We start from the raw sequence: 9,712 nt of genomic DNA, 5'->3' as shown, positions 1-9,712 counted from the left end.
AATCTCGCGACCTCTCTCCAGACGCCTCAGGAGGCTTGACTCCCTTTAGTCCACTCAGTGAGCTCCAAGAGATACCCGTCGCGACTCGAGAGCAGAGCGGTGTTCTTTGCTTCCACTCGAGATGAAAGACTGTCTCCCCGGGTGCGTCTGGAATGCAACCCCAAGATCCCTGTCGACCATGGAGAGGAACACTGGCTTCTGGACAAAAGCCTAGATGAGGTCTATTTGCCCTGCAGTCACTCCAGAAGAATCCCCAGCTTTCCTTCCAATCTCGAATGGAAGATTGGACTTCCCTGGGCGAACACAAGAGGCATCCTGAATTCCCCGTCGTAACTCGAGAATCCCACCGCAACTCGAGAAAAATCACGTGGTTCCCCCGTCATCGCAAGATGAAGCCCTTTCCCGCTACAGCGTCTCAGGAGAAGTCCCACGTTAAGAATTGGAGGTCCAAACCTTTCTTGGCACCCTTGATGCGACCCACAAAGTTCCCCGACATACCGGTCTCCCTCGAGAGGAACACCGAGGTTTTTGGCACCACTTCCTCAGAGCCCCTTCTACCCTCCTGATCTCGACAGGAGGGTCGACTCCCCTGCTTTGTCTGGAAGGGGTTCCCGACTTTCCGGTCGCACCTCAGGATGAGGCCATTCTCACGACGAAATTCCAGACGTGGCCTCGTGGTTGGTTCCACATTCCGAAGGACGCCGATTTCCTGGTCCCCTCTGGATAAGAACCCGATGCCTGGACACCTCTTCAAACTCCACCCTGTGAATGAAGTCAACACGAAGGGGCAGTGACTCCCCGGTGCATCGTCCGAAAAACCCCCAGGTTGCAAATACAGCTCGACAAGTGGCCTCTCACACCGTGAACACCTCGAGAGGCAAGCGGAGTTCCATGCCTCATCCCAAGACGAGGCCTGACTCTCCTGTGCCAACTCTGCAAGGAAGCTGCGAACGGAGTCTGAAATGGAGAGGAATCCTGAGGTTCCTGCCTCAACTGCAGATGAGGCCCTCTTCCAATGCACCAAACGCAGTGGAGTCCTGAGAGGCCCCTCCCACCTCCAGTTTCCCTGACTTCTCAGAGCCACCATGAGAAGCCCCCTGAGGTCACCTGCACAAGTCGAGGGAACCATGGTTTTCCTGCCTCAACCCGAGAAAGACTTCGAGAGACCTTCTTCAACACGTCTCGAGGCCTGATTCCCCTACCATGACTCAAGAGCAATGACGCGCTCCCCCTCGCCACTAGCATGGAGACCCGACTTCCCTGGCGCCCCACCAGAGGCTCACTGACCTCGCCGTCGTACCTCGTGAGAAACTGCACTCTGGGGCCGCCGCTCGAGAAAAACCCCGAGACTCCCCCGTCATCACGAGATGAGGGCCTTCGTCTCCTGCATGGCCTAGAGACCAATCTCGCGACCTCTCTCCAAACGCCTCAGGAGGCTTGTCTCCCTTTCGTCTACTCAGTGAACTCCAAGAGATACCCGTCGCGACTCGAGAGCAGAGCGGGGTTCTTTGCTTCCATTCGAGATGAATGCCTGTCTCCCCGGGTGCGTCTGGAATGCAACCCCGAGATCCCTGTCGACCCTGGAGAGGAACATTGGCTTCTGGTCACAAGCCTAGATGAGGTCTATTTGCCCTGCAGTCACTCGAGAGCAATCCCCAGCTTTCCTTCTCAACACCAATGGAACATTGGACTTCCCTGGGCGAACACAAGAGGCATCCTGAATTCCCCGTCGTAACTCGAGAATCCCGCCGCAACTCAAGAAAAACCACGTGGTTCCCCCGTCATCGCAAGATGAAGCCCTTTCCCGCTACAGCGTCTCAGGAGAAGTCCCACGTTAAGAATTGGATGTCTAAACGGTATTGGCACCCTTGATGCGACCCACAAAGTTCCCCGACATACCGGTCTCCCTCGAGAGGAAAACCGAGGTTTTCTGGCACCACTTCCTCTGAGGCCCTTCTACCCTCCTGATCTCGACAGGAGGGTCGACTCCCCTGCTTTGTCTGGAAGGGGTTCCCGACCTTCCAGTCGCACCTCAGGATGAGGCCGTTCTCACGACGAAATTACAGACGTGGCCTCGTGGATGGTTCCACATTCCGAAGGACCCCGATTTCCCGGTCCCCTCTTGATAAGAACCCGATTCCCGGACACCTCTTCGATCTCCACCCTGTGAATGAAGTCAACACGAAGGGGCAATGACTCGCCTGTGCATCTTCCGGAAAAACCCTCAGGTTCCAAATACAGCTCGACAAGTGGCCTCTCACCCCGTGAACACCTCGAGAGGCAAGCGGAGTTCCATGCCTCAACCCCTGATTAGCCACGTGATCAGTGCCTGCTCAGTAAGGTGATCAGTGCCTGATCAGTCAGGTGACCAGTACGTGCTCAGCCACATGATCAGTGCCTGCTGAGTCATGGGAGTAGCGCCTGCCCAGCTGCTTTATCAGTGCCTGCTCAGCTAAGTGATTAGTGCCTGCTCAGCTGAGTGATTATTCCCTGCTCAGCTACATGATTAGTGCCTGCTCAGCTCATGACTAGTTCCTGATCAGTTGCATGATTTGTGACTGCTCACCCACGTTATTAGTGCCTGCTTAGCACCGTGATTAGTGCCTTCTCAGTCACGTTATCATAGTCTGCTCAGCAAGTCATTAGTGCCTGCTGAGCCACATGATTAGTGCCTGCTCAGCCAAGTGATTAGTGCCTGCACAGCTCCGTGATTAGTGACTCATCATTCACGGGTTTAGTGCCTGAGGTGTCACCTGATGCCTGCCGGCACAGTCACGTGATCAGTGCAAGATCAGTCACATGATCAGTGCCAGCTCAGTCACGTGATCAGTGCCAGACCAGACACGTGATCAGTGCCTGCTGAGTCGCGTGATCAGTGCCTCATCAGTCACGTGATCAGCAACTGCTCAGCTACGTGATCAGTGTCTGTTGAGTAACAGGAATAGTGATTGCTCAGCTGCGTGATAAGTGACTGCTGTGCTGCATGATTAGTGCCCACTCAGCTCTTTGATTATTGCCGGCTGGGGCACACGGTCACTGCATGATAGCCACGTGATCAGTGCGTGCTCAGTCACGTGATCAGGGCCTGCTGAGTTACGGGATTAGTGCCTGTTCATCTCCTTGATAATTGCCAGCTGAGCTGTGTGATTCCTGCCTGCTCAGCTGCTTGATAATTGCCAGCTGAGCTGCATGTTTCGTCCCAGCTGAGCTCCATGATTATTGCCTTCTGATTGCGTGATTCATGCCTGCCCAGCTCTTTGATTATTGCCTGCTGAGGCACATGACCAGTGCATGATAACCACCTGTTCAGCACATGATCAGTCACATGATCAGCGCCTCTCAGTCACCTGATCACTGCATGATAGCCACGTGATCAGTGCATGCTGAGGAAAGTGATCAGGGCCTGCTGAGTTACGGGATTAGCGCCTGCTCATCCCCTTGATAATTGTCAGCTGAGCTGCGTCATTCCTCCCTGCTCATCTGCTTGGTAATTGCAAGCTGAGCTGCGTGATTCCTGCCTGCTTTTCGGCTTGATAATTGCCAGCTGAGCTGCATGATCATCCCAGGTTAGCTCCATGAGTATTGCCAGCTGACTGCGTGATTTTTGCCTGCTCAGCAGTTTGATTATTGTGTGCTGAGGCACATGATCACTGCATGATAGCCCCGTGATCAGTGCATGCTCAGTCACGTGATCAGTGCATGCTGAGGCACGTGATCAGTGCATGCTGAGGCACGTGATCAGTGCATGCTCAGTCACATCATCAGGGCCTGCTGACTTATGGGATTAGCCCCTGCTCATGTGCTTGATAATTGCCAGCTGAGCTGTGGGATTCCTGCCTGCTCATCTGCTTGATAATTGCCAGATGAGCTGCGTGTTTCCTGCCTGCTCAGCTGCTTGATAATTGCCAGCTGAGCTGCGTGATTTCTGCCCGTTCCTCTACTTGATAATTGCCAGCTGAGCTGCTTGATTCGTCCCAGCTGAGCTCCATGATTATTGCCTTCTGATGGTGTGATTCCTGCCTGCTCAGCTCTTTGATTATTGACTGCTGAGGCACATGATCAGTGCATGATAGCCACCTGTTCAGCACATGATCAGTCACATGATCAGCGGCTCTCAGTCACCTGATCACTGCATGATAGCCACGTGATCAGTGCATGCTGAGGAAAGTGATCAGGGCCTGCTGAGTTACGGGATTAGTGCCTGCTCATCCCCTTGATAATTGCCAGCAGAGCTCCGTCATTCCTGCCTGCTCATCTGCTTGGTAATTGCAAGCTGAGCTGCGTGACTTCTCCCTGCTTATCGGCTTGATAATTGCCAGCTGAGCTGCGTGATTCCTGGCTGCTGAGCTGTTTGATAATTGCCAGCTGAGCTGCGTGATCGTCTCAGCTGAGCTCCATGAGTATTGCCTGCTGATTACGTGATTTGTGCCTGATCAGCAGTTTGATTATTGTGTGCTGAGGCACATGATCACTGCATGATAGCAACTTGATAAGTGCATGCTCAGTCACGTGATCAGTGCATGCTGAGGCAAGTGATCAGTGCATGCTCAGTCACATCATCAGGGCCTGCTGAATTACAGGATTAGCCCCTGCTCATCTGCTGAAATTGCCAGCTGACCTGCGTGATTCCTGCCTGCTCAGCTGCTTGATAATTGCCAGCTGAGCTGCATGATTACTGCCTCATCATCTACTTGATAATTGCCGGCTGATCAGTGCATGATAGCCACGTGATCAGTGCATGATAGCCACGTAATCAGTGCATGATCAGTTACATAATCAGTGCATGCGCAATAAGGTGATCAGTGCATGAAAGCCACGTGATCAGTGCATGATAGCCACGTGATCAGTGCATAATCAGTTACATGATGAGTGCATGTGCAGTCTAGTGATCAGTGCATGCGCAGTCACGTGATCAGTGCATGACAGCCACGGGATAAGTGCATGATCAGTCACGAGATCAGTGCATGATCAGCCAAGAGATCAGTGAATGATAGCCACCTGATCAGTGCATGATAGTCACGTGATCAGTGCATTATCAGTCAGGTGATAAGTGCAAGATAGTCACGTGATCAGTGGATGATCAGTTACTTGATCAGTGTATGATCAGCCACATGATCAGTGCAGGATCAGCCACATGATCAGTGCATGATAGACAAGTGATAAGTGCATGATCAGCCACATGATCACTGCATGATAGCCACGTGATCTGTGCATGATCAGTCAATTGATAAGTGTTTGGTAGCCACGTAATCAATGCATGATGAGTCATATGATCAGGGCATGACCAGTAACGTGATTAGTGTATGATCATCCATGTGATCAGTGCATGCCTAGTCTCGTAATCAGTGCATGATCAGTTGTGTGATTAGTGCATGCACAGTCTCGTGATCAGTGCATGATAGCCACGTGATCAGTGCATGCGCTGTCATTTGATCAGTGCATGATCAGTCAGTGATCAGTGTATGATCAGCCACGTGATCAGTGCTTGATAGCCACGTGATCAGTGCATGATAGCCACGTGATCAGTGCATGCGCTGTCATTTGATCAGTGCATGATCAGTCAGTGATCAGTGTATGATCAGCCACGTGATCAGTGCATGATAGCCACTTCATCAGTGTATGATACACGTGATCAGTGCATGATCAGTCATGTGATCAGTACATGATCTGTCATGTGATCAGTGCATGCGGATTCACGTGATAAGTGCAAGATAGCTAAGTGCTCAGTGCATGATAGCCACGTGATCAGTGCACAAACAGTTATATAATCAGTGCATGCCCAGTCTAGTGAACAGTGCATGAAAGCCAAGTGATAAGTGCATGATCAGTCACGTGATCAGTGCATGAACAGCCACGTGATCACTGCATGATAGCCCCGTGATCAGTGCATGATAGCCACGTAATCAGTGCATGATCAGTTACATAATCAGTGCATGCGCAGTAAGGTGATCAGTGCATGATAGCCACGTGATCAGTGCATGATCAGTCACGTGATCAGTGCATGATCAGCCACGTGATCTGTGCATGAAAGCCACGTGATCTGTGCATGATCAGTCAAGTGATCATTGTATGATCAGCCAAGTGATCAGTGCATGATAGCCACGTGATCAGTGCATGATCAGCCACCTGAACAGTGCATGATCAGTCATGTGATCAGTGCATGATAGCCAGGTGATCAGTGTATGATCATCTACGTGATCAGTGCATGATCAGTCACGTGATCAGCGCATGTGAAGTCACGTGATCAGCGCATGATACCCAAGTGTTAAGGGCAAGATCACCCACGTTATCAGTGAATGAGAGCCACGTGATCAGTGCATGATCAGCCACGTGATCAGTGCATGATAGCCACCTGATCAGTGTATGATCATCTATGTGATCAGTGCATGATCAGTCACGTGATCAGTGCATGCGCAGTCACGTGATCCATGCATGATAGCCACGTGATCAGTGCATGATCAGTCACGTGAATAGTGCATAATCAGCCACGTGATCAGTGCATGATAGCCAAGTGATCAGTGTATGGACAGTCACGTGATAAGTGCATGATAGCCACGTAATCAGAGCATGATCAGTTACATAATCAGTGCATGCGCAATAAGGTGATCAGTGCATGAAACCCACGTGATCAGTGAATGATAGCCACGTGATCAGTGCATAATCAGTTACATGATGAGTGCATGTGCAGTCTAGTGATCAGTGCATGATCAGTCACATGATCAGTGCATGATCAGCCATGTGATCACTGCATGATAGCCACGTGATCAGTGTATGATCAGTCCCATTATCAGTGTATGATCAACCACGTGATCAGTCGTGCCCAGTTACGTGATAAGTGCATGATAGGAGAGCAAAGTGATCAGTTTGTGATAGCCCCGTGATCACTGCATGATCAGTCAAGGGATCAGTGCATGATCAGTTATGTGATCAGTGCATGCACATTCACGTGATCAGTGCATGATAGCCACGTAATCAGTGCATGATAGCCACGTGATCAGTGCCTGATCAGCCACGTGATCAGTGCCTGATAACCACGTGTTCAATGCATGATCAGCCACGGAATCAGTGCATGATCATTCACGTGATCAGTGCATGTTCAGCCACGTGATCAGTGAATGATAGCTACCTGATCAGTGCATGATAGCCACGTGATCAGTGCATGATCAGTCACGGTCTGAGTGCATGATCAGTCACATGAACAGAGTATGATCATCCACATGATCAGTGCATGCACAGTCACGTGACCAGTGCATGATAGCAACATTATCAGTCATGCTCAGTAACGTGATCAGTGCATGATCAGTCACGTGATCAGTGCATGGGCAGTCACGTGATCAGTGAACGATAGACACTTGTTCTGTGCATGTTCAGTTAGGTGATCAGTGTATGATCATCCTCGGGATCAGTGCATGATAGCCATGTGAACAGTGCATGATCAGTCCCGTTATCAGTGTATGATCAACCACGTGATCAGTGCATGCCCAGTTACGTGATAAGTGCATGATAGGCAAGTGAACAGTGCATGATCAGTCATGTGATCAGTGCATGATAGCCAAATGATCAGTGCATGATCAGTCACGTGATCAGTGCATGATCAGTAGTGTGATTAGTGCATGCGAAGACACGTGATCAGTGCATGATAGCCACGTTATCAGTGCATAATCAGTTATGTGATCAGTGCATGTGCAGTCAGGTGATCAATGCATGATACCCACGTAATCAGTGCATGAGAGCCACGTGATCAGTGCATGATCAGCCACGTGATCACTGCCTGATATTCACGTGATCAGCGCCTGATAGCCCCGTGATCAGTGCATGATCAGTCACGTGATCAGTGCATGATCTGTCACGTGATCAGTGTATGATATCCACGTCATCAGTGCATGATCAGTCTCGTGATCTGTTCATGATCAGTCAGGTGACCCGTGTATGATCATCCCCATGGTCAGTGCATGGGCAGTCATGTGATCAGCGCCATTCAGACACGTGATCACTGCATGCTCAGTCACCTGATCAGTTCTTGATCAGCCACGTGATCTGTACATGATAGCCACCTGATCAGTGCATGATCAACCACGTAATCAGTGCATGATAGCCATGTGATCAGTGCATGTTAGCCACCTGATCAGTGCATGATCCGCCATGTGATCTGTGCATGATAGACATGTGATCAGTGCATGATCAGCCACGTGCTCAGTGCATCATAGCCACGTGATCAGTGCATGATAGCCACATGATCAGTGCATGCACAGTCATGTGATAAGTGGATGATAGCGAAGTGATCAGTGCTTGATCAGTTACCTAATCAGTGCATAATAGCCAGGTGATCAGTGCATGATCAGTCACGTGATCAGTGCATGATAGCTATGAGATCAGTGCATGATCAGTCACGTGATCAGTGCATGACAGCCATGTGATCGTGCATGATCAGCCACGGGATAAGTGCATAATCAGTCCCATGATCAGTGTAGAATCAACCACATGATCAGCGCATGCCCAGTTACGTGATAAGTGCATGATAGGATAGCAAAGATATCAGTGCATGATAGCCACGTGATCACTGCATGATCAGTCAAGGGATCAGTGCATGATCAGTTATGTGATCAGTGCATGTTCAGCCACGTGATCAGTGCCTGATAGCCACGTGTTCAATGCATGATCAGCCACGTGATCAGTGCATGATCATTCACGTGATCAGTGCATGTTCAGCCACGTGATCAGTGAATGATAGCCAACTGATCAGTGCATGATAGCCACGTGATCAGTGCGTGATCAGTCAGGTAATCAGTGCATGATCATCCACATGAACAGTGCATGCCCAGTCACGTAATCAGGAGCTTCTGAGCTGCGTCTTTCCTGTCTGCTCATCTGCTTGACAATTGCCAGCTGAGCTTCGTGATTCCTGCCTGCTCATTTGCTTGATAATTGCCAGCTGAGCTGCGTGACTCCCGCCTGCTCATCAGCTTGATAATTGCCAGCTGAGCTGCGTGATTCCTGGCTTCTCATCTGCTTGATAATTGCCAGCTGAGCTTTGTGATTCATGCCTGCTCATCCGCTTGACAATTGTCAGCTGAGCCGTGTGATTCCTGCCTGCTCAGCTGCTTGATTATTGCCAGCTGAGCAGCATGCTTCATCATAGCTGAAGTCCATGATTATTGCCTGCTGATTGCGTGATTCGTGCCTGTTTAGCTCTTTGAATATTGCCTCCTGATGCACATCATCAGTGTATGATAGCCATGTGATCAGTGCATGATTAGTCATGTGAGCAGTGTATGATCAGCCACGTAATCAGTATACGATAGCCATGTGATGAGTGCATGTTAGCCACCTAATCAGTGCATGATCAGTCAAGTTATCAGTGTATTATCAGCCACGTGATCAGTGCATGATCAGCCACGTGATCTGTGCATGATAGCCACGTGATCAGTGCATGCTCAGTCACTTTATCAGTGCATGATCTGTCACGTGATCAGTGTATGATATCCACGTCATCAGTGCATGATCAGTCGCGTGATCTGTTCATGATCAGTCAGGTGATCCGTGTATGATCATCCCCGTGGTCAGTGCATGGGCAGTCATGTGATCAGCGCCATTCAGACACGTGATCACTGCATGCTCAGTCACCTGATCAGTTCTTGATCAGCCACGTGATCTGTACATGATAGCCACGTGATCAGTGCATGATCAACCACGTAGTCAGTGCATGATAGCC

This window comes from Bos javanicus, unplaced genomic scaffold (genome assembly GCF_032452875.1).
Source record: "Bos javanicus breed banteng unplaced genomic scaffold, ARS-OSU_banteng_1.0 tig00000391_1, whole genome shotgun sequence".
Lineage (NCBI taxonomy): Eukaryota > Metazoa > Chordata > Mammalia > Artiodactyla > Bovidae > Bos > Bos javanicus.
The sequence above is the reverse complement of the archived record's forward strand: the minus strand, read 5'-3'. Positions refer to the sequence as shown.